This window comes from Triticum aestivum, chromosome 3B (assembly GCF_018294505.1).
Source record: "Triticum aestivum cultivar Chinese Spring chromosome 3B, IWGSC CS RefSeq v2.1, whole genome shotgun sequence".
Lineage (NCBI taxonomy): Eukaryota > Viridiplantae > Streptophyta > Magnoliopsida > Poales > Poaceae > Triticum > Triticum aestivum.
The window spans coordinates 596248819-596275181 of NC_057801.1; the positions used below are offsets into that span (position 1 = coordinate 596248819).

A 26363-nucleotide genomic window follows, 5' to 3' on the forward strand; every position below is an offset into this window, starting at 1 on the left:
GCATTTTTAGCTAAAAACTGGCGACTTCTTTGCAAAACACATTGACAACATAATATTTTTTTTACCTGAGTAGATGGTGGGTCTATCCTAGAACCTGCATCATACAAAGGGATCACTAGTTAGAACATTACGCTCAACTCTTCCCTGTTACATTAGTGTAGGAAAGCATGCTTTGAGATGCATATAGTAGACACTATGGCTGCATGCATCACTCTGATGCAGAGGCCGTGGGCTATCCTCCTTTTCAAAATAATAATAATATAGTAGACACTAATTAAACGTGTTTCGAGGGATGACTCAAAGACTGCACTCAGAGAAATGCCCAATTTACGTGACTGGTGAATCTGGAAAGTTTGCTTGCCAGCTTGTCTTAACAGCAGCTTGCCTAGCCTATCTTTTGCATATCAAGAATAACACACACACACACTATTGTCCAAAAAAGAGAGAGAATAACAACCCCCCCCCCCCTTCTTTTTTGGTAATCAGGATTTCAGGATTCAGGAATCCCCTTGTTTGCTTGTGTGACCATTGCTAAAAAAAATGAATATCAAGCCCATTGTTGCACACAATTTCTAGTGCAACTAGTTGATTAACCCTTAGATGGAGAATGAATGCCCTAGAAAAAGAGACTCTAAAATACCAATCAAATTGCACATCCGCTTAGAACACGCATCGAGGTACCGACGTCTCCTTTCCCGTGCGGCGGTGCGGCACCGCCGCACCGGGGCAACCCCGCCGGCTGCCACCAGCGAAGGTTCCCCCCTCCCGCTGCCGTCGTCGGGGCGTCGTAGGCTGGGGTCGCAGGCTAAGCCTGTGTGCCACAGCGGCCGCGGCGGCAATTCTTCTCAGCCGGCGAGCTGATCTGGGTGGCGGCGATCCGCTCCGGCCAGATCAAGGGCAGTGGCACGGGCCGGCGGCGACGATGAGATCTCCACGGCGGCGGTTAGGGTACCCGATCTAGGCCCAGATGGGCTTCAACGAGTCACGCCTCAGGCTGTCATGCATCTCCTTTGATCCGGCGAAGGCAAGCAACTTCTGGGCTAGACCCGCAACACGAAAACGTCGGGGGCTCCGGCCCTGGGCGTGGCGGTGGTGTCCATCTCCTTCGCCGGAGGTGGTTGGCCGGCTGGTTGTGGCATCTTGCATCCAGTCCCGGTGTCGAGTGGAGAGGCGATGTTGCCGGTGAAAACCGTGCTATGACTCCGGTCAGGGCGGGCGATGGCGGTGTTTTTGCGTTGTTATCTTTTTGAAGACATCACCACTGCAGCTAGCGGTGACTTGCTTGCGCTGCTTCGGGTGAGGACCTAGACCTGGGTTTATCGGATCGAACGATGGCGGCGCTCTCCCTCATAGGGGCATCGTTTTTGGAGCAGCTACGGATGGGGGTGACAAGTGGTGGAGCGGCGTTCCATTTACCGCATCGAAGACAAAGGATCTCCGCGGCATGGCGCATCAGGGTCTCAGCGGCGAATGTGTGAAGATGGGCGCGCGTAGGGAGGTGGCGTTGTCTGGCGCCGTGGTGGCGTCGACGGCAGGCCTGGCAAGGTCGATGCGCCAGTATATACTCTGAAGATGGATCGGTGGAAGACGACGGCGGCGGCCTTTTAGAGTGCGTCGGACCGGTGTGTGCCTCAGACCCGGCAAGTGGCCTGGTTGGGGCCTCCGGCTTTAGATGTTAGGCTTTGGTGCGAGGTCTGTTTGGTATTCGGCTCGGACAATCGGCACCCCTTCATCAACTCGATAGGAGTAGCAACAGATCTTGCCAAGATGGTGACTTCACACTTACTGTTGTATTACTTTGTAAGGTCTTTGCGAATAATTAATAAAATAGTTGCATGCATAGCCCAGATGCAGAGGATGGGGGTTATCCTCCTTTTCGGAAAAAATTGCACATCTGCATAGCACATAACTGTGAGGAGTTAAGCAACAATCCTAGTATCACTATCCAAAAAAGATACTTACCCCTTAAACTAACTGACATGTCTGCTTTGTAGTCTCGAACGCCTGTTTCCAGAGGGCGATCATTCACGTAGAGAGAGTAGTAGTGATTTATTCCAATAAAATCTAAAGAACCCTTGATAAGTTCAGACTGAACTTCCGTGAAGGGTGGAAGGCGAGAGCCAACATTCTTCTTCATTGCTTGTGGGTAGTCCCCAAACACCAACGGATTTAGTATCCTGCCAGTACCACACTTAACTTAAGATCTCAACAATGCATGTATTATGCAGGTTAAACGCTTCCAGTGACAAAATGGAGGTGCAATATCATACCAGCCAAAGTAGAAATCTATACATCTCCTAGTTGCTTCTAAATCCACAGTGGAATTTGTCAATGGATAACTCCAGAAAGAGTAAATACTTATGCCAACAACTCCGTTTTGCATGGCCTGCGTCCAAAAAGTTTCCTTAGTTTTTTATAAGCCTATAGCTGGCTAAGATATTGGACATAGGCACCGTGACAGGGAATTAACAAAGAATGTAATACTGCCTCAGATCCATATTAACTGTCGCTGATTTAGTATAACTTTGTACTGAATCAGCGAAAATTAATATGGATCGGAGGGAATGCTATTTTTAGATGACGAAGAATAAGAGTCTATGTACATGATGTCCCTGTTTTAAAGGAACAGGCCCAGGAAGCTAAACAAAATAAATCGACAACTTCCCAAAGAAATACTATCCTCATTGTGTAGCCAATGCTGAAACATGTATCAATAAAAAGATGAGTTACGATGTGGTTAATGTGTAAATGTGTAATGACTTAAAATGGTGCCTCCACCCTTGAGGAAAGCTAATAAAAGGTCTAGACTGTCACAGTTCATGAAGAACCTAAGCATCACCAAAACTATTTTAAGTAAAAGATCATCCACTCACTTGATATTTTTTTCTGTACAGACTGACAACCGTTGCATGCGCCAAAAGGGTATTATGAGCTGCTATGTATGGTTCCACACTAGAGTCCCCAGAGGTGCACTTTGTTACTCCAAATGGATCCGAGCAACGACCAGGAGGGAATATAGCAACATCATAAGAGGCCAATGCACCAATGTTTGGCTCATTCATTGTCGTCCATGATGCAACCCTATCTCCAAACTCCTTGAAGCAAACATCTGCATATGCTGTGAAATCTTCACTGCATTTTGTGGATTTGAGAATATGAAAGGACAAAACATAATGTCGTAAGAATTATGCCGTTGATATATAAAATTGCCACTATAGTAGAATTTATTTATTTGGTAGTGAAATTATATATGAACTCACACAATTCTGGGGCTTAACCATCCACCATACTCATCTTCAAGAATCTGAGGGAGATCTATATGGTGAAGTGTGATATGGACTTGAATTCCTGGGATAAATATCACAGAGACCAGAGGGTTCAAAGTTTTATTTTGCATGCATTTCTTGAGAAGGAACATTGATTATATGAAGTATGAACCTAAGAACTGATTGCTGTTAAACATTTAAATGTTCAGAGATCTAATAAAAGTAATTACCATGATTCACTAGCTCATCAATGAGGTTATTGTAGTACTGTAGCCCTTTGGGGTTGACAGCTCCGCGGCCATCTACAAACCCGAAATTTCCAGAAACAATGAGATAAATTAGAAACTAAAGAAATTTGTTCTGATGAAGGCCATGATAATTTCTGTACTTGGAATGAGCCTTGACCAGGAGATGGAGAACCTATAGGCCTCTAGGCCTGTCTCAGACATGAGCTTGACATCCTCCTGCGAAATCAGATAAGCCAAATTTCTTTCATAATTAGTAAAGCAGAGAAATGCTCAAGATTTTGCAGGTCCCCATACTATTTACCATGTATTTATGGTACCCATCTGCAGCAACATCTCCCGTGCTTTTGTCTGACATTTTGCCTGCAAAATAAAAAAATCTAGCAGTCAAAATTGACCTAACTGTGATTGGTCAACCACATCAAGTTCTGGTCTTGGCTATTGCCAATAATTACTCCAAATATAGTTATGCTTCAGCAACAAAAATGCTGTGTAAATTGTTCCACCAAGAGGGCACTCGTCTCAAATATCAACTCAACTCATCATGAAAACTGATCACAAATTGCTCAACGTGCTATTTGTTACACATAGGGAAATATCCATGCTAAAACCAAATGTAGTTGCAGCACCGGAAAACTAGAGTTATATTTCACAAACAAGTAGTACCTCCGTTCCAAATTAGAAGTAGTTTTGGACATTTCAATATGGACTAGATAGAGACTGAAATAGGTGAACAAACATACTAAAACACGTCTATATACATCCGATTCAAAAAAAAGTTAGAACATCTTGTAATTCCGAACGGAGGGAGTAGCAACTAACCTGCGTGAGTGAAAGTGTCCCAATAGCTTGGGCTCCTGCCTCCCTCAGAAACAGCACCCTCATACTATACATGCAAACGAAACATCAAGAATTCAAGATTGATTAAACTGGCGATGGCACCTGATGAACTAAGCACGCCAGAACTGCCAGGCCAAACAAGATAAAGATTACTTACTTGATATGCCGAGGTTCCAGATCCAAAGACGAATCCCCGTGGAAAATCACTTCTTGTGAAGCCAAGACCAGCTGCAGCTGCATCCTGAACCCAGAGGGACAGCAGGAGGTAGAAGAAGGCAGCAGAAGCACCCATCTGTGGTTGTGTTCTTGTGTGCATAGTTGACTCCCTCCCCTCCGAGGAGATTTATATTAGCCAGAGAATTAATCTCAACAGCAACCTCGACCTTACCTCGTGTAAATCAACCAGATTAAACAACATTTCTCTGCCTTCAGACCTGGTGGGGATGTGTGCAGACTGCAGCTGCAATGCGTGCCTCCACGTTTCAGTGGAAACCTTTGTCGGAAACTCCGAATGCACATGGCATTTCCTTTCAAGAAATATACCTGGGCCTTGAGATATATAATTTTTTACCGCTCGTGATCGGCTAGCTGAATTGGTTGGGTTCAGCAGCTGCCCCATCAGCGCTCCACCAGCCCCGTCTAAAAAATTGGACAGATGCGTCATATCTGTATACGATGGATGAGCACAGATCAGCGCACAGATTAAGAAAAGACACACCGCGCTAATTAGAGTAGAACATAAAATACCCCCTAATTGATAATGACTGGCTGCGTTGCGTGCATCAAAAACTAAGGGCGGGAATGGGATGGATAGTGAGCATCAGCACCTGCCCCTCTTCTCCAGGTCCTCGCGCGCTGACGGAGCTGCGGAAACCACCAGTTGAGGATGAACGGGCAGCGGCAGTCGCTTCCGCTGACACGCTGGCAGCTTCCTGGACAGCGGAGAGCTCGGCGGCGCCGCGGAGATGGAGGGGCCAAGGGTTTCACGGAGGAAAAGATATGCCAAAGTGGAGGGGGGCGTGCTAACGAGCGCTACCGGGAGTGCGCTGCTTTTTTTAAATTGTTTTTTTCTCTTTTCGTTATTTTCCGGTCTGTTTAATTTATACTCCCTCCGTTCCAAAATAGATGACCCAACTTTGTACTAAAGTTAGTATAAAGTTGAGTCATCTATTTTGGAACGGAGGGAGTAAATTTGAAATAAAAGTACGCAAATATAAAAAAACAGTGTGAATTCTAAAAAAAATCATGCGTATTCAAAAAATGTTCACCGATTCAAAAACAATGATGGAGAATACAAAAAAAGTATGTTAACTAAAAAAGTTCGTGAATTCATAAAAAGTTAATGAATTCAAAAAAGTTCCACGTGAATACAAAAAAAATGTGAATAAAATTTGAATCATGAACATTTTCGACGCCATGAACAATATTATAAGTGAACAATTTTTGAAAATTTTGAACTTTTTTTAAACCACTATTTTTTGAAAATGTGAAAATTTTAAAAAAACTGGTTTTTTAATCTTCTCTACATTTTTTGGAAACATGAAAAAGTCTTAAAAATCCAAGCAATTTTTGGAATGGGAACATTTTTTGAAAAATAGAAAGATTTTTTTTTGAATTTGTGAACAAAGTATGAAAACACAAACATTTTTAATCTTATGAACATTTTCAGAAAATACAAACAAAATTAAAAAATGATTTGAATAAAAATATTGTTGCCTTTTTCATCATATCTCAAGCAAGCGACAGTGGCTCACGATGTTCCTGCTTACCTCTATACCTGTAATGCTAGAGTGCAACTGCACAATCTTAGCAGGTGGACAAAACTTTGTCATGCTGCAACACAAGTCCATGAGGTAATGGTTCCTCTGGGCAAGGCTAGAAGCAATTCCTCGTAGAGAAAAGGAAAATAGACACAACCTCAATGCATGAGGCTCATAGTCTTTTATATGTGGCATATTACAATTCAGTGAAGGTATGTAAATGCAAGATGGCATCTTCAGAAGCGTAGCCTTTGAATTGGTTATGTTAAACCAACGAGACCAAGTGTGGTTTAATCTCAAATCGCTGATCGGCATAAACATTCGATAAAGCGACATGAGTGTGCATAAAGTTTAAACTTATATCTTTGACTCTGCATACACTTAGGGGGAGTTTATTTTATCATCGAGCAAAGTAATGTTTATTCACTCATGTTCGAATCATTTTTCGCTTATCTGTCTTCACTTTGATGATTATCTATTTTGTCAACAGTCGTCCAAAAAGAGGGAGATTGTTGGTGCAATGACCTGCCTCCTTATGTTTTGGAGCTTGTTGACATAAGCAGTATGGGACTTATGTGGTTTGCTAGTGCACATAGAGTAACAAGTCCCTGGAATCAAGAGGAGTAAGATCGACAAAGATAATCCCCTGCGTTGCAGTGAAGGTTATCAACGAAGATTATGAAGACAACAGTGAACCCTAAAAATGGTTGAAGAGAAGCAATTGGTTCGGTGCTTGTTCGAAGGAAGTGATTGCGTCCGAGGAGATTGAAGACGAAGTGAAGACGTAGCATTTATTTCGTAGTTTCTCTTCTCCTTGTTGGGTCATAGGACCACCGTACTATTAAGAGGGGTATATCATTTGAAACTTTGATTCTCTGATGCTAAACCCAAATCCTATGGAAGTTCCGAGAGAAATCTCTTTGTGTTTCGAGCAAATACTTGCCAGCAAGAGACCATGATCTTCTTCGCTGCGAGAGTTTCTCTCAGACCAGGAGTTAGCATTACTTGTTCCCCAAGTAATGTTACCGTTGCTCCAAAATCCGATCGTTGTGAACGTATCGGTTGGTTATTGGCTGGACCGCGTGTCCAAAATGGTCATTTCCCATCTGGGAAGGCTGCGGCTATAAATAGCCACCCCCGCGCCGGCTTTGTCCGCTGGCTGTTTCGTTTGATTCTGAGAAAATTGTTGAGCAACCCCCTCTCCGAGTGATTTGAGTTTAAAATCCATCGAGAGAAAACCTTTGGAGTTGAAAAATTAGATAGTGCTTCCATGGATGAGCCGAAAAATTAGAGGAATTTAAAATATTGAACAGATGCGCCATGTATCCGATGGATGAGCACTGATCAGTATGAGCAGCTAGCATGGATTAAGAAAAGACACACCCCGAATTGATAAGGATTGGCGTGCATAAAAAACTAAGGGCGGGATGGATAGTGAGAATCAGCACCAGCACCTGCCCCTCTTATCCGGGTTCTCGCGCGCGGATGGAACTGCTGGAACGACCAGTTGACGGTGACCGGGCAGCGGCAGTCGCTTCCGCTGACACGCCGGCAGCTTGCTAGGCAGCGCAGAGCTCGGCGGCGCCGCGGGGATGGAGGGGCCAAGGGTTTCACGGAGGAATCGATGTGCCAAAGTGGAGGGCCGCTGCCCAACGATCGCTCATAGCGAGCGCTACCGGTAGTGCGCCGCTTTTTTCTTTATCGTTTTTTTCTCTTTCCGTTATTTTCCTGTCTGTTTATTTTATAAATTTTGTTAATAAATAAAAGTAGGTGAATAATATATTTTTTATGAATTCGTAAACATGTTCACGCGTATTTAAGAAATGTTCACCGATTCAAAAAAATAATTGAGAATTCAAAAAAAGTATGTGAATTCAAATAAAATTCGTGAATTCACAAAAGTTAATGAATAAAAAACTGTTTGTTAATTCAAAAAAGATTGCGGATTCAAAAAATATTCCATGCAAATACAAAAAATGTTCACGAATGAAATTTTGAAATCATGAACAAGTTTTGACGTCCCAAACATTTTTTGAAATTTGTGAACATTTTGTGAAATTACAAACAAAAACTTGAAAATGTGACATTAAAAAACTGATTTTTTAATTCTGAACATTTTTTAAAACATGAACAAATTTTTTAAAAATCCCACCATTTTTTAAACGGGAACATTTTTTGAATTTTTTAAACAGGAACAAACAAGTTTGATTGACTAGGGTGCTCAAACACCCTAAAGTAACAAGATCTGCAAGGGATTAGTGGGGGGAATCAAATTTCTCTTGGTGGAAGTGTAAATCGAGGCCTTCTCAATCAATTCCTAGAGAATCAACAAGTTTGATTGGCTAGGGAGAGAGATCGGGCAAAAATGGAGCTTAGAGCAATAATGGAGCTTGGGGATGGAAAAGGTAGTCAACTCGGAGAAGAAGACTCCCCTTATATAGTGATAGGACGAATCCAATCGTTACCCACTTATCTAGCCCGCGACATGCGGTACTACCGCACCAGACATGCGTTACTACCGCAAGGGTCTGCGGTACTACCGCGAGGCACTGCGGTACTACCGCTTGCGCGGCTTGAGCCAGACCAGCCATGCTGCGTTGAAGTAGAGAGCGGTAGAACCGTCGGAGCGGTACTACCGCTCGCCCTTGCGGTACTACCACAAAGCAGGGCTTGCCTGAGCTGGGAAGGCACGAACGAATAAAAATACAGCTGTGGCTACTTCCGCTGATTTTTGATCTGTGCAAAAATCCGACATGGTACTACCACATACAGGGTGCGGTACTACCGCGTAGGGCGCGGATGTAAAAAGTTACATCCGCCCCTACTTCCGCTCGTGCTGCTGTGCTAGGCCCGAGGCCACGGTACTACCGCGCCTGGGGAGCGGTATTACCACGTCCTTGGCCGGTACTACCGTGGGCCTCTGCGGTACTACTGCTCCCTTGAGCAGCACTACCGCATGCCATAGTACCACAACACTAGGAGTCCTTCATTTTGCATGGACACAGATAAACGGTGGTTGCTCCAAAGAGGCAAAGGAAAGGGGGTGCAAAGAAATGGACGTGTACGTGAAGATTCCACCCAAACCTTTCCAAACAGACCCTCTCTTAATAGTACGGCTTTCCGACGACTCAAATCCACCGAAAAAATACGTAGAGAAAACTACATCTTCACTAGACTCCGAGGGGCAACGAATCGTCTTGTGTATAAACATGAGATATCTGAAATGTTCAAAGCACACGATTAGTCCGCAAATGCATTGTCATCAATCACCAAAACCACATGGGATGAAATATGCCCTTACAATCTCCCCCTTTTTGGTGGATTGATGATAATACGAGATTTGCACATAAGAGAACACAAATGGATGTAAGTGAACCCACCATCTACAAAATATAGACAGGCTCCCCTAGATGTGTGCACTCTATATAAATGCTTTGGACTGCACGACACACATACTAGGATCAACACTCCCCCTATATTTTATAGACGAGGCATACCTTGCCACAATATAACTAACACTAAGCATGGAGGCAAGGCAATGATTATGAGCATAAAGTAAAGGGCACAAGATAGCATAGGCTCATGAATTAAAAAGCATGAAAGACGACAAGATAAGCTAGAGAGCATATGTATTGCACCATACGATAGGGTACCAGGTATCACGAGCACAAACCAACCCAAAGCAACATGAACGAAGGTCCAACGAAACAAAAACAAAGAGACACGAACGCAAATCCTATGCTCTCTCCCCCTTTGGCATCGAGACACCAAAAAGAGGCAGAGAGGACACCTACGACACAGGTGGTAGCATCCTCTGTAGAGATCACTCAGGACGCTCCTCATCGGACTCGACAGATGGGATGGTTTCTTCCTCTGACAGCCTGCTTGGCTATCCATTCAGCCTCCGGAGTGATGTTTACCTCTGACCCGCTCTCCACATTCTCGCAGAAAGTCCTCAAGATCCTCTTGTCGCTCCGGCAACTCTCCTTGGAAGCAACATGAGTCCTGTAGTGCCCCTTGGCTTGCATACAGAACAGGGTCTTCATCTTTGCCTTCAGCTTCTTAGCCCAAGAGGGCTCAGTAGATGGAGGAGCATACCCAGCAAAACTGTCCTCAGCCTCCTCCTCCTCCACAACCTCGTCCTCATCCACATTCATCCTAGCAGCCTCAGCCTCGGTAGTGGTATTGGCCCATTTGTTCTTCTGACGTAGCTTGATATGCTCGTGGCGAATCCAGTTTTGAGCAGAAAAGTCTTCCTCCGGAAACATCTTGACCCAAGTATTCAAGATCAGATGGTGCAGGTAAGGACCATAGATGGGAATTTTGCGATTATAGATCGCAAACCTGAGCTCATTCCACATGATATGAGATATGTCTAGGGGCTAGGCAGCATGCTGACGCGCCTCCTCACACAGAAGCATCATATCCACGAGATAAGCATGCACCTTATCTTTGTCACCGACACGTGGCAAGAGAGTGTTGCGAAAGATTCGGTGCATGACATCAAGGAAGGGGTTGAGCACCCAAGACTGAGTGCCATTGGGTAGCTTCTTCTACATAAGAAACGACATGAGCTTGTCCTTGTTGGCTGACTCCGCGTTGTCGTGAGGGCGGGTGATAATCCCCAAGTGCAGGGAATCATAGTAGCAATTTCCAAAGGTGTAAGTGACAAGTATGGAGTGTCGAACCCACAAGGAGCTAAAGGTAAGATCAAATATTCTCTCAAGTCCTATCTGCCACTGATATGACTCTACGTATACCGAACGTTTGCTTCCAACTAGAAACGAGAAATAAAACTGTGTTGTGGGTATTAAGAGGATAACTTTGCATGATATCGGAGAGCTAAAATATAAAAGTAGGTACTATTATCATAAAGTTATAATATATTACTAAATATTATAAATAGCAAGTGTGGAATAATGATGGGTCGGTGTGCGGAATTATCTTGGGCAATTGTTAACAAGACCGATAATCACTATTGCAATTTCATATGAGGGAGAGGCATAAGCTAACATACTCTCTCTTCATGTATCATATGCACTTATGATTGGAACTCTAGAAAGAATCTGCAACTACTAAAGATCATTAAGGTAAAACCCAACTATAGCATTAAAGCATCAAGTCCCCTTTATCCCATACGCAACAAACCCCTTACTCGGGTTTATGCTTCTGTCACTCAAGCAACCCACTATAAGCGAATCATGAACGTATTGCAACACCCTACAGCGGAAATCCCTCATGCTTGCGTGACACGGAGAGCACAATAGGACAGCACCAAAATAAAACATACAACTCATACCAATCTAGATCATCAATCAACCCAAAGACAAAAGATATCTACTCAAAACATCATAGGATGACAACACATCATTGGATCATAATATGTGGCATAAAGCACCATGTTCAAGTAGGGATTACATCGGGATGCAGGAGAGTGGACCGCGTAAAAGAGATGAGGATGGCGATGATGATGGTGATGTTGATGAAGACGATCACCGCGGCGATGATTCCCCTCCCGATGGCACTCCGGCGCCACCGAGAGAGAGGAGGAGAGGTTCTCCCCCTTGTGCTTCCTCCTCCATGGCCTCCCCCCTGGATAGGGAGAGGTTCCCCCTCTGGTCCTTGGCCTTCATGGCAATGATGGCCCCTCCGAGATCCTTCCCCATGGCCTCCGGTGATGATGGGCCCCTCCGGCAGGGTGCCAAAGAGGGCCTAGATTGATTTCTCGTGGCTACAGAGGCTTGCGGTGGCGGAACTTCCGATCTAGGTTATTTTCTGGAGGTTTGGGCATATATACGAGAGGTTGGCATTGAGGACAAGTGAGGGGACCCCACGAGGAGTCCATGAGGCACCGGGGCGCGCCCCAGGGGGGTGGGGGTGCCCTCCACCCTTGTGGGCCCCTCGGTACTCCCCTTTGGTAGATTTTTGTTCCAGTATTTTTTATATTTTCCAAAAAATCTCCGTTGATTTTCAGCGCATTCCGAGAACTTTTATTTCTGCACAAAAACAACACCACGATAGTTGTGTTGAAAACAACGTCAGTCTGGGTTAGTTCCAATCAAATCATACCAAAATCATATAAAACTATTGTAAACATGGCATGAATACTTCATAAGTTATAGATACATTGGAGACGTATCAACATCCCCAAGCTTAATTCCTGCTCGTCCTCGAGTAGGTAAATGATAAAAGAAATAATTTATGAAGTGTGAATGCTAGCAAGTGCTTAAGTTTGATCAATGATAGTTTCAATCACTTTTTCTAGCATCATTATATATCATAATAGTAGCTCAACTCATAAAACTTGTCATGATCAAGTAACAAGCTATTCACATGTTAAAGTATAGATCATAAACTTTCTTGAAAACTAACAAACATGCTCTTAGTCATCAAACAATTGCAATTCATCTTATTTTCGGGAAGGGTCTATGTAAGAGCTTTGATTCAGCAAACTCCACATATTCAACTATCATTTAGTCTTTCGCAATTGCTAACACTCATGTGATATTTATGGGTTCAAAGTTTCAATCGGACACAGAGAAAGATAGGGGCTTATAGTTTCGCCTCCCAACCTTTTACCTCAAGGTAATGTCAACAATAATAATTTATGAAAACCTACATCCAAGTGGGTATATATATCCGGATCGCTCCAGCACAAAGTGCTTGCCAAAGGAAAAAGTGTAAAAGGAAAGGTGATGATCACCATGACTCTTGTTTTTTTTGCGGAGATCACCATGACTCTTATATAAGGGTAGAAGATAAAAGTAAAGGATAGGCCCTTCGCAGAGGGAAGCAGAGGTTGTCATGCGCTTTTATGGTTGGATGCACAAAATCTTAATGCAAAAGAACGTCACTTTATATTACCGCTTGTGATAAAGACCTTTATTATGCATTCTGTCGCTTTTATTTCTTCCCTATCACAAGTTCGTATAAAGCTTATTTTCTTCGTACTAATAGATCATACATATCCAGAGAGAAATTTTTATTGCATGCACCGATGACAACTTACTTGAAGGATCTTACTCAATCCATAGGTAGGTATGGTGGACTCTCATGGAAAAACTGGTTTAAGGGATGTTTGGAAGCACAAGTAGTATTTCTACTTGGTGCAAAGAATTTGGCTAGCATGAGAGGAAAGGCAAGCTCAACATGTTGGATGATCCAAGACAATATAATGTTTCGGATATAGGAAAACATAACCCATTAAGTTGTCTTCCTTGTCCAACATCAAATTTTTAGCATGTCATATTTTAATGAGTGCTCACAATTACAAAAGATGTCCAAGATAGTATATTTATATGTGAAATCTCTCTTCCTTCAATATTCATTCATGAATTGTTCAAGTGGCCAATTCTGTGTTTGCTAACTTTTAATAAGTTTACTACCTATACTTATTATGTGTGAAGTCATTACTCCCCATGTTATAAGCATATGAAACATATATAAATTCAGATTTATGATATTCAATTCATTAGACCATTTACTCATTGGATATACGTGAAGTACGTGAGTAAATGCCAAACTACTCCAAAAAGATATAAGTGAAGAACACTAAGTAGTCAAATAATTAACTAGCCATGGGAGGGTTCTTTCTCATTCAAGATTTCAGATCCAATGATTTTATTCAAACAGCAAGAAAGATTGAAAATACGCTCCAAGCAAAACACATATCATGTGACGAATAAAAATATAGCTCCGAGTAAGGTATACTGATAGTTTTGAAGACGAAAGAGGGGATGCCTTCCGGGGCATCCCCAAGCTTAGGCGCTTGAGTCTTCCTTGAATATTACCTTGGGGTGCCTTGGGCATCCCCAAGCTTAGGGTCTTTCCACTCCTTATTCTCCTCATATCGATATCGCACCCAAAGCTTGAAAACTTCAATCACACAAAACTTAACGGAACTTTGTGAGATGGGTTAGTATGATAAAGAGTAAACCATTCACTTTGGTACTATCAAAGACAAGATTCATAATTTTTCTCACACAATGCATGCCTAATGTACCTTATCATTTCTACAATTTATATTGAGAAATATAAGCCATAGGAACTAGAAAACAAGCAAACTATGCAAATCTGTCAGAAACAGAACAATCTGTAATGATCTGAACAACAACCATACTTCTGCTACTCCAAAAATTATGAAATAAATTGGTGGGCGTGAAGAATTTTTATATTAATTTTCTTCAAAAATAATCAACTCAAAAGCACTCTTTTTTAAAAAATGACAGCTAATCTCGTGAGCGCAAAGTTTCTGTTTTTTACAACAAGATCACAATAACTTTCACCCAAGTCTTCCCAAAGGTCTTACTTGGAAATTTATTAAAACAAAAGCTATAAAACATGATTACTACAGTAGCTTAATCATATGGACACACAAAAACAGTAAGGGTAAATATTGGGTTGTCTCCCAACAAGCGCTTTTCTTTAATGCCTTTTAGCTAGGCATAATGATTTCAATGATGCTCACATAAAAGATAAGAATTGAAACATAAAGAGAGCATCATGAAGAATATGACTAGCAAATTTAAACCTAACCCACTTCCTATGCCTAGGGATTTTGTGAGCACACAACTTATGAAAAAGGAATCAACTAGCATAGGAAGGCAAAACAAGCATAACTTCAAAACTTTAAGCACACAGAGAGGAAACTTGATATTATTGCAACTCCTACAAGCATATATTCCTCCCTCATAATAATTTTCAGTAGAATCATGAATGAATTTAACAGTAAAACCATCACATAAAGCATTTTTTTTCATGATCTACAAGCATAAAATTTTTACTACTCTCCACATAAGCAAAAATTCTTCTCATTCGGAATAGTGGGAGCAAACTCAACAAAATAAGTGTCATGTGAGGCATAATCCAATTGAAAATTAAAAGCATGATGACAAGTTTCATGGTTAACATATTCCTTTATAGCATACATGTCATCACAATAATCATCATAGATAACAACTTCGTTCTCATAATCAATTGAAACCTCTTCCGAAATAGTGGAATCATTACTAACTAAAGTTGACACTCTTCCAAATCCACTTTCATAAATATCACACTAAGATTCAACACCCTCCAAAATAGTGGGATCACTAATTACTAAAGTTGACACTCTTCCAAACCCACTTTTGATGATAGTATTATTCATACTCCAAAAGATATAAGTGAAGTTCATGGAGCATTCTACAATTAATATAGACTAACGAATATCCAAGCTCAAAATATATAAGTGAAGCACACGAAGTGTTCTATAAAACCATACTCAAAAGATTTAAGTGAAGCACAAAGAGCATTCTATAAAGTCATACTTCAAAGATTTAAGTGAAGCACATGAAGTATTCTATAAATCAATGAAGGGCTATCTCATACTAGCATGGTTCTTAAAGAAAAAGAAAAATACAAAGGACACAAATCATGTGAACAAAACAAAAACCAAAATATACCGATAATTATTGAAGAAGAAATATGGGATGCCAACCGGGGCATCCCCAAGCTTAGATGCTTGAGTATTCTTGGAATATTTACTTGGGGTGCCTTGGGCATCCCCAAGCTTGAACTCTTTCCTCTCTTTATTCTTCTCGCATCGGTAACTCCTCGTTCTTCGAACACTTCATCCACAAAAACTTAACAAAAACTTTGTGAGATCCGTTAGTATACTAAAGCAAATCACGACCTTTAGGTACTATTGTAAACTCATTCCAATTTCATATTAGCACTTTATCTACTGTATTCCAACTTCACCATGGTTCATACCCCCCGATACTACCCATGGATTCATCAAAATAAGTGAACAACACATAGAAAACAGAATCTGTCAAAAACAAGACAATCTGTAGTAATTTGGAAATTGTAAACTTCTGTAAAACCAAAAAATTCTAAAAAAAATATGAAAATTTAAAAAAATTGTAAAGAAGTAATGTGCAAAAAGTTTTAGGCCCATTTGAATTTCCAGTAAAAAATTTAAATTCACGCGCTACAGCCAAAGTTTCTGTTTTGTATTGCACATAGTAAACAAGCAATCTAATCATCCTAAAACCAAAGCTTGGCACATTATTTTTATAATACAATGGATATATACAAGGGGATAATTATTTTCAGAGAAGCTTCCATGAATTTTTTCACATTGTTTCCATGAGCATGAACACAAGTGCTCAAGGTCGACCCTGACTTCTTCAATGCATAACTTTCCAATCACTTCTCTTTTTGAAAAACTTTTTAGGCATATGAGGCAAGTGAATCTTTTTGTATTTTAATTTTTTTTAATTTTTCTGTATGTTTCACCCACAACTAAGCAAAACTAAAAAGGGAAAACAAAAACTACTTAGTGAAGGAAGCAAACAAGCACACACGAGAATATCAACCACACGCTATTGCTCCCCCACAACGGCGCCAAAAAAGAGCTTGATAATCCCCAAGTGCAGGGAATTGTCATAGCAATTTCCAAAGGTGGAAGTGATAACTATGGAGTGTCGAACCCACAAGGAGCTAAAGGTAAGATCAATATTTTCTCAAGTCCTATCTGCCACTGATATGACTCTACGTACGCCGAACGTTTGCTTCCAACTAGAAACGAGAAATAAAACTATGTTGTGGGTATGAAGAGGATAACTTTGCATGATATTGGAGAGCTAAAATATAAAAGTAGGTAATATTATCATAAAGTTATAATATATTACTAAATATTATAAATAGCGAGTGTGGAATAATGATGGGTCGGTGTGCGGAATTATCTTGGGCAATTGTTAACAAGACCGATAATCACTATTGCAATTTCATATGAGGGAGAGGCATAAGATAACATACTTTCTCTTCTTGGATCATATGCACTTATGATTGGAACTCTAGCAAGCATCCGCAACTACTAAAGATCATTAAGGTAAAACCCAACCATAGCATTAAAGCATCAAGTCCCCTTTATCCCATACGCAACAACCCCCTTACTCGGGTTTATGCTTCTGTCACTCAAGCAACCCACTATAAGCGAATCATGAACGTATTGCAACACCCTACAGTGGGAATCCCTCACACTTGCGCAACACGGAGGTCACAATAGGATAACACCAAAATAAAACATACAACTCATACCAATCTAGATCATCAATCAATCCAAAGACAAAAGATATCTACTCAAAACATCATAGGATGGCAACACATCATTGGATCATAATATGTGGCATAAAGTACCATGTTCAAGTAGGGATTATAGCGGGATGCGGGAGAGTGGACCGCGTAAAAGAGATGAGGATGGTGATGATGATTGTGATGTTGATGAAGACGATCACCGTGGCAATGATTCCCCTCCCGATGGCACTCCGGCGCCACCGAGAGAGAGGAGGAGAGGTTCTCCCCCTTGTGCTTCCTCCTCCATGGCCTCCCCCCTGGATGGGGAGAGGTTCCCCCTCTGGTCCTTGACCTTCATGGCGATGATGGCCCTTCCGAGATCCTTCCCCATGGCCTCCGGTGATGATGGCCCCCTCCGGCAGGGTGCCAGAGAGGGCCTAGATTGATTTCTCGTGGCTACAAAGGCTTGTGGTGGCGGAACTTCCTATCTAGGTTATTTTCTGGAGGTTTGGGCATTTATAGGAGAGGTTGGCATCAAGGACAAGTCAGGGGGCCCCACGGGGAGTCCACGAGGCACATGGGCACGCCGCAGGGGGATGGGGGCGCCCTCCACCCTTGTGGGCCCCTCGGGACTCCCCTCCAGTAGATGTTTGTTCCAGTATTTTTTTATATTTTCTAAAAAAATCTCCGTTGATTTTCAGCGCATTTCGAGAACTTTTATTTCTGCACAAAAACAACACCATGGTAGTTCTGCTGAAAACAGTGTCAATCCGGGTTAGTTCCAATCAAATCATACCAAAATCATATAAAACTATTGTAAACATGACATGAATACTTCATAAATTATAGATACGTTGGAGACATATCAGCGGGCGCCAACGAGCATATCAGGCCCCTCATCACGGGCATTCAACAACGTCATGAATTCCTTCCAGGTAGCAGACAACTTCTTCCCATTGGTCATCCAAGACATAGTCCGCTCCCCATCTGTTTGGAAGTGAACAGAGGAAAAGAACTGTGCCACGAGCTCCGGGTAAAAGTCCATATGGAATGTCATGAAGTCTTCAATGCCAAACTGCTCCACCAGGTCCAGTGCCTCACCAAAGTAGTTCTGATCCTTCCTTAGATGATTCATATCAATCCACTGCATTGGAACATAGAGGTTGTGCTTGGACTTGATCACATCGATGTAAATGAGATTCTGCTGCTTGGTCCAGAACAACTCATTCCCTTTGACATTTTCACATAAGGGTTGATCCTCCTTCGAATGATGAACTCAGAGAGAGGCATCTCATCCATGCCAAGAACTGGCTCCTTGTACCTATTGGTGGTCTTCTTGACACTGCGAGGTTGGGCATTGGAGCCCTCCAGTGCTTCTTGATTGCACAGACGCTTGGAGCTCGTGTCGTGGCTAGGGTTCGAGTGACGGACATTGGAGCCACCACCTATGACATGCAACACAAGAACACATGAGAGAAACAAGAAGGATCAATGGAAAGACCACAACCAAACAGACGAAACAAGTAGACATAAGATTGGGTAGTTGCAACAAGGTAGCTTTGAAGTCAACGGTAGTACGTCACCAGTAAGCGGAAGTAAAAGTTTACTTCTGCTCTAGCCGCGGTAGTACCGTGTCGGGATGGCACGGTAGTATCGCGCCTAGAGCGAAAGTAAAATTTTACTTCTACGCCCTGAGCGGTAGTACTGCTCCAGAGGAGCGGTAGTACCGCGCGAGGCGGATGCGGCCAGAGCAGTAGTACTACACGGGAGGTGTGGTAGTACCGCTCGGAATCAAATCCGGCGCGAACCGGATCTAGGCACAACCGAAACTTTGGATCGGTACTACGTTTGATCAAAAATACCGTGTGCCAACATACCAAATAGCATCTCTACTGCACTACTACTCTCCTACATCCTTCTCTTGCAAAGTTTTGGCCTAAAATCTCAAGAACAACATGCATCTTCCCAAAAACCTAGAAGCAAAACAACGAGGCAAAGAGAGAGGGATTCGGGGAAAAACCTTGTTCCATGGCAAGAGGGCGAGGTGGGGATCAATCCCACCGGTCGGAATACGAGGAGAGCGGCCAGAGACGGAGATCCGGCGAGGTCCTCCGGCGCCGTTCTTGGGTAGGAGAGAGAGAGAGACAAAGTGGGGAAACTAGGTTGAATGGGTATGGGGGAGTTGGAACTCCCCCTACCCGCACTTGACCCCCACCCGCTCGCGACGGTGCGGTAGTACCGTGGGTCATCACAGTAGTATCGCCCGGGCGTAAGTACCGGACGCAGGGCGGTAGTACCGCTCTTCCAGCGGCAGTAAAAAATTACTGATGTGCTGGTAGCGGTAGTACCGTGCTCATCTCCTGCGGTAGTACTGTGGCTTGCCATGGTAGTACCGTAGACCCAAGAAAGTGCATGTTTCGACAAAATAGAGAAACACGACCTTTGCACAAGAACCTTCAAGCGATCGGACACGCAAACGCACACACACACGAGGCAACTCAAACACAAACATGGCTCAACAAGAAGGCAAAAGGCAACAAGGAACAAGCACTAACCAAAACCTCTCTAGAGAAGAGGGCGGTGGCCGAAGCCACCTATGTTTGAGTCAATTGGTATGGCAACGCGAAGAATTATCCTTTGGCCCATGACCAAAACTCGTCTTTGAAGCACACGTACCATAAAAATGGCTAATGTGAAAGAGTTGATCAATTTATGCATAATAGGGCGAGGGAGAGTTCATTGAGAGAATAACACTCCCCCTATGTCCATGCCTACACCTAAACAAGATATCAAGATGAGTATGCTATGGTGTGCACGGGTTCAAGCTACATTGCTCGAATCAATGATATTTAGCTCATGCCTTAACTCACGAAATCTTGCTTCATTCAAGGGCTTCGTGAAAATATCTGCAAGGTTATCATGAGTGTTGACATACTTGAGCTTGATCTCCCCTCACCTAATGTGATCCCGGATGAAGTGATACCGAATCTCAATATGCTTCATCTTAAAGTGTTGCACCGGGTTGAGAGAGATCTTGATGGCACTTTCATTGTCACACCAAAGAGGCATTTCATTACAAATGACACCGTAATCCTTCAAAGTTTGCCTCATCCATAGAAGTTGAGCACAACAACTACGGGCAGCCACATACTCCGCTTCGATGGACGAGAGAGACACACAACTTTGCTTCTTAGAAGACCAACTCACAAAGAGCAACCAAGAAATTGGCACCCTCCAGAGGTGGACTTCCTATCCACTCTGTCTCCCGCCCAATATGAGTCTGAATAGCCCAAAAGGTTGAAGCTTGCTCCTCTTGGGTACCATAAGCCAAAGTTTGGGGTATGAGCCAAATATTGAAAGATTCGCTTGACCGCCACATAGTGGCTTTCCTTAGGTGCGGCTTGAAACCATGCACAAATTCCCACACACATGATATCCGGTCTAGATGCACAAAGGTAAAGCAAGGAGCCAATCATGGAGTGATATACCTTTTGATCCACCGCTTTACCATTGGGATCTATGTCAAGTTGGTATTTGACGGGCATTGGAGTGGAAGCCAACTTGACATCACTTAGCTTGAATCTCTTGAGCATGTCTTGAGTGTATTTGGCTTGGTTGATGAAGGTGCCTTCTCTTGTTTGCTTGATTTCGAACCCGAGAAAGAACTTCAACTCTCCCATCATGGACATCTTGAACTTTGAGGTCATGAGAGCGGCAAATTCTTCATTGAAAGCTTTGTTAGGGGAACCAAAGATAATATCATCAACATATAGTTGGCATACAAACAACTCCCCTTTGACCTTCTTAGTAAAAAGAGTGGGGTCGATTTTCCCAATTTCAAACCCACAATCTTGCAACAACTCGGTAAGGTGCTCATACAACGCACGTGGGGCTTGTTTAAGGCCATAGAGTGCCTTGTCGAGTTGGTACACAAGATCGGGGAAGTAGGGATCCTCAAACACTGAGGGTTACTTGACATACACCAACTCATTAATAGGAGCATTAAGAAAAGCACACTTCACATCCATTTTTTGTAACTTGAAGTTATGATGTGAAGCATAAGCAATCAACAAACGAATAGATTCAAGGCGAGCAATGGTTGCACCATAGTCGATACCCTCGACTTGGGAGTACCCTTCTGCTACCAAACGAGCCTTGTTGCGAACAATAATCCCGTGAGCATATTGCTTGTTCTTTAATATCCACTTGGTTCCAATGACATTATGGTTCCCCATTGGCCTTGGCACCAATCTCCACACCTTGTTGTGCTCGAAGTTGTTGAGTTCTTCATGCATGGCATTGAGCCAATCCGGATCCTCGAGCGCCTCATAGACCTTTTGGGGTTCGACACAAGAAAAAAACGCGTGATGTTCACAATAGTTTGCTAATTGTCTACGAGTGCTTACCCCTTTTCTTAAGCTTCCAAGCACATTCGTCATGAGACGATCTTTGGTTGTGAGCTTGGATGCAATCTTAGCGGCATGACGCTCCAATTCCTCCTCACGAGTGAGTTGAGGAGTGGAAACTTGGACATCTTGAGCGTCGTCTTGAGCTTGTTCTTGATCTTGAGCTTGCTCTTGATCTTGAACTTGCTCGGAAGGGATAACTTGACCTTGGGCATCACTTGATGGCTCACCACCATCTTGAGGTTGATCTTGCCCTTGATCTTGTTCACTTGGTTGAGGGCCTTCACTTTGTTCTTCGGAAGCGTGTGGGTCTTGGGTTGGTGATGGCTCCACTTGAGTGGAGCATTGTCCTTCTCCTTCTGCCACAAGGGGTTCCTCAGTGGGTAGGATATGACCAACACCCATTCTTCTTATGGCTTGGGGAGGAATTTCATCACCTACATCACAAGTACCACTTTGCTCCACTTGGGAGCCGTTATTCTCGTCAAAATCCACATTACATGTCTCCACAATGAGTCCCATGGACTTGTTGAGGACACGGTAAGCATGAGAGTTTGTAGCATAACCAACAAATATGCCCTCATGAGCTCTAGCCTCAAATTTAGTCAAACAGACACCTTTCTTGAGAATGAAACACTTACAACCGAACACCCGGAAGTACTTGAGGATGGGCTTGTTACCGGTAAGTATCTCATATGGAGTCTTGTTCAAGCCCTTGTGGAGATAGAGCCGATTGGATGTGTGGCAAGCGGTGTTGATGGCTTCGGCCCAAAAGTTGTAGGGAGACTTGAACACCGCCATCATGGTCCTTGCCGCGTCCATCAACGTCTGGTTCTTCCACTCTGCTACACCATTTTGTTGAGGGGTGTAAGGTGCGGAGTATTGATGCTTGATCCCCTCATCACTAAGGAACTCATCCAAGGTGTAGTTCTTGAACTCGGTGTCATTGTCACTCCGTATTGTCAAGATCTTTGCAATGTGTTGACGTTGAGCTTCATTTGCAAAGTCGATGATGGTTTGTTGAGTCTCACTCTTCCTCTCGAAGAAGTATACCCAAGTGTATCTTGAATAATCATCCACAATCACCAAGCAATACTTCCTACCCCGAAGACTATCAATGGATGGAGGACCAAAGAGATCCATGTGAAGGAGCTCCAAGGGTCTCTTCGAGTAGATGATAGTTGTGGGAGGGTGATCCTTCTCAAGTAAGTTCCCTTCGATACAAGCACTGCAAGCACGATCTTTGGCAAAACTAACATTTGTTAGTCCACGGACATGGTCCCCTATGAGAAGACTTTGCAAAGATCTCATATTGACATGGGCTAAACGGCGATGCCAAAGCCATCCCACATCAACTTTAGCCATTAGGCATGTCGCGGTCTTAGTGGGTCGCTCCGAAAAGTTAATCACATAAAGACTGCTCTCGACATGCCCAACAAAGGATACTTTAATAGTCTTGCTCCATAAGAGGGCCATGATATTAATATCAAAGAATGTGACAAAGCCCATGATTGCAAGTTGACGAACGGAAAGTAAATTGTATGCAAGGGACTCAACAAGCATGACTTTCTCGATCGTGAGATCATGAGAAATGACCACCTTGCCAAGACACAATACCTTAGAAGACGAGGCATCACCCCGCTCGACATTGGTGGGCATAGATAGAATCTTGTGCACATCCACCACCAAGTCCTTGCTTCCGGTCATATGATTTGTGGCTCCACTATCGAGCAACCATGATCCCCCACCGGAAGTAAACACCTACAAGAGATCAATGCTTGGTTTTAGGTACCCATTTTGTAATGGGTCCTTTGATGTTAGTAACAAGGGTCTTAGGAACCCAAATAGACCATTCAATGTACTCATAAGGAGAACCAACAAATTTGGCATAAACATGCCCATCACTAGCACGGCATAGCACATAAGAAGGGTTAAAGTCGCCGACTTTGTTGGAAGGAGTGGCAATGCCCTTCTTGACACCACCACCCTTCACATTGTTCTTATTCTTCTCCTTAGGAGCACCCTCTCCCTCCTTCACAAAAGTTTTCTTGAGAGGAAGAGGTTGTTTGGCCTTGTCATTCTTCTTCTTGTTCTTGGACTTGGGTGCAAACCCAATTCCCTCCTTGCCCACAACTTCCTTTTGATTGCTCAAAAGATCAATGAGGTTCTTCTCACCTTGTATGCAAGACACAAGGCCTTTCTCAAGTTGCTCCTTCAACTTGGCATTCTCCTCCACAAGATGCACATGCTCACAACACGGGTTAGTAGCATTTGCATTATCAATTAAGACCATATGAGGAAAAGTGGCTTTCTCCTTGGTGAGCTTCACTTGGAGTTGATCATGAGACTCCTTGAGGCTAGCATGAGCACCCTTCAAGGCCTTGTGAGCCTTGTCAAGTATCTCAAACTCCTCCTTGAGTCTAGCATGGTCAACCCCAAGTTTAGCCTTCTCGGAATTGAGCACGCGAGATACAACAAGAGCATGATCAAGATCTTTCTTTAAATTAGCATGATCATCGTTGTGTGACTCCTCAAGAGCCAAATGATGACCATGCTCTTCCTCAAGCGCATTAGAGAGATCCTATATCTCATTGGCATAGTCACTACTATGACCTTCCATCTTAGAGATGGTTTCTTCGTGAGCCCCGATCATGTCATTGGCTTCACCAAGTTGTTCCAAGAGAGCAACAAAGTGCTTCTTGGATTTGCCTTTGAGCTTAGTCATAAAAGACTCAAATTCATTTACTTCCTCATTAGACCCCTCATTTTCATCAATGCAATCTGTCAAGGAGGGACTAGCAGTGATGGTAGTTTTGATGTTGGGGGTTACCTTGTTGGTGGTTTTGGCAATGAGGCACTTGGCGGTGATGTTCTTGTGGGGTGAGTCGAAGAGGGACACCCGTGGAGTTGTGGCAATGGCAACAGAGGCCATGGCCATTGCCTCACCATCATCATCATCATCATCATCCTCATTGTACTCTTCTTGTGCCACCAATCCATTTTGAGGAGTCTTCTTGGTGAAGTTGTTCTTGTTTGGGAAGGACTCGGCTTTATCTTTTCGAATGAGCTTGCCACCATTGTCTTCCCGCTTCTCGTAAGGGCACTCTGCAAAAAAATGGCTCACATTTCCACAATTGTAGCATGTCCTCACATGTTGCTTGCCCTTGATGCCACTTGAGTTGTTTTTGTTGAAGTTGGGCCTTGAGTTCTTCTTGCTCCAAAATTGCCTTGAAGCGAGAGCCATGTGCTCATGGTAATCATATTTTGTATCTTCAGGGTTTCTCTCCTCATCTTCCTCTTCATCCTCTTCTTCCACACTTGCCTTGGCCTTCAATGCAAGGTTGGGTTTCTTCGCCCGTTGAGAGTGCATCACCGCATTATCGGCGGTCTTGTCCAAGATTGTCATAGAAACAAACTCATCCAACACTTCACTTGAGGACAAGGTATGGAAGTCCGGCCTTGGATGGATGATGGATGACATGGCCTTGTGGTAGGGCATCATGGCCTTGAGAAACTTGTGCTTGATCCAATTGTCATCTATATCCTTGCTCCGATGATCTCAGAGTGAGACCGCGAGAGTGGTTAATCTCCGGTAGAGCTCACGAGGTTCTTCATCTTCATTCATTGCAAACTGATCAGCTTCATCTTGCACCACTTCATAGTTGGAGCATTGAATGCTTGCGCTTCCTTTGTAAATGGAAACAACATGTTCCCAAGCTTCCTTGGCTACGGTGAAGGGTCGAAGATGAGCAATATCTTCGGGTGGAATTGCATCTTGAATAATGAAGAGAGTGGATTCATTGAATTGATTATCCGCGGCTTCTCTGGTGGTAAAGTTGCTTGGATCATGCGGGTAGAAACCTTGCTCAATAATTCTCCAAAGGTTAGTGTTACTATGATTTACATGAAGTTTAAAGCGGTAGACCCAAGTGGTAAAATCCTCATTTTTCACAAATTTAGGAGGAGCACCAACATGATTCAAATGAGTGGAGGGAACCAATCCTACATACGTAAGAGGTTGTTCAACATGGGCAAAGATGCCGTTTCCACTCCTACCACTAGGCAAAGGAATTTTATCACTAGAAGCTTCCCCCTTATTGGAGTTAGCATCCGCCACCTTGTTAGTGGGAGCGACCACTTCCAATGGTGCGGTGGATAACTTAAGACCATCAAGAAACTCCTTGAACATGCCTTTGACCTCGGTCGTCATGGAGGTTTTCAATGTGTCCAAAGCCTCATTGAATTCCTCATGTGAGACCGGGGTACGAAGGAGGATTCACACCGGGGTACTCCTCCTCATCGTCTATGGTGTCAACCATACTCTTCGGACGATAAAGTCCTTAATAAAGAGAAGAGGCTCTGATACCAATTGAAAGGATTGATATAGTTGACTAGAGTGGGGGGGGGGTGAATAGGCAACTAACAATTTTTACCTTTTCTTTACCAAATTAAACTTTGCATCAAAGTAGGTTGTCTAGATATGCAACTAGGTGAGCAACCTATATGATGCAATAACAACAAGAACACAAGCAAGCAAGGGTAGAACACAATGTAAGCTTGCAAGAGTAAAGGTGTGAGATAACCAAAAGTGGAGTCGATGGAGACGAGGATGTGTTACCGAAGTTCCTTCCCTTTGAGGGGAAGTACGTCTCCGTTGGAGCGGTGTGGAGGCACAATGCTCCCCAAGAAGCCACTAGGGCCACCGTATTCTCCTCACGCCCTCACACAATGTGAGATGTCGTGATTCCACTATTGGTGCCCTTGGAGCGGTGTGGAGTCACAATGCTC

The 26363-nt window shown here is 43.2% G+C and overlaps 1 pseudogene; it reads right to left on the reverse strand.

Moving 5' to 3' along the window:
* LOC123071162 (lactase-phlorizin hydrolase-like) overlaps positions 1 to 5382 on the reverse strand; it is a 39154-nt pseudogene extending 33772 nt beyond the window's left edge.
* Between the last annotated feature and the right edge of the window lie 20981 nt (positions 5383 to 26363).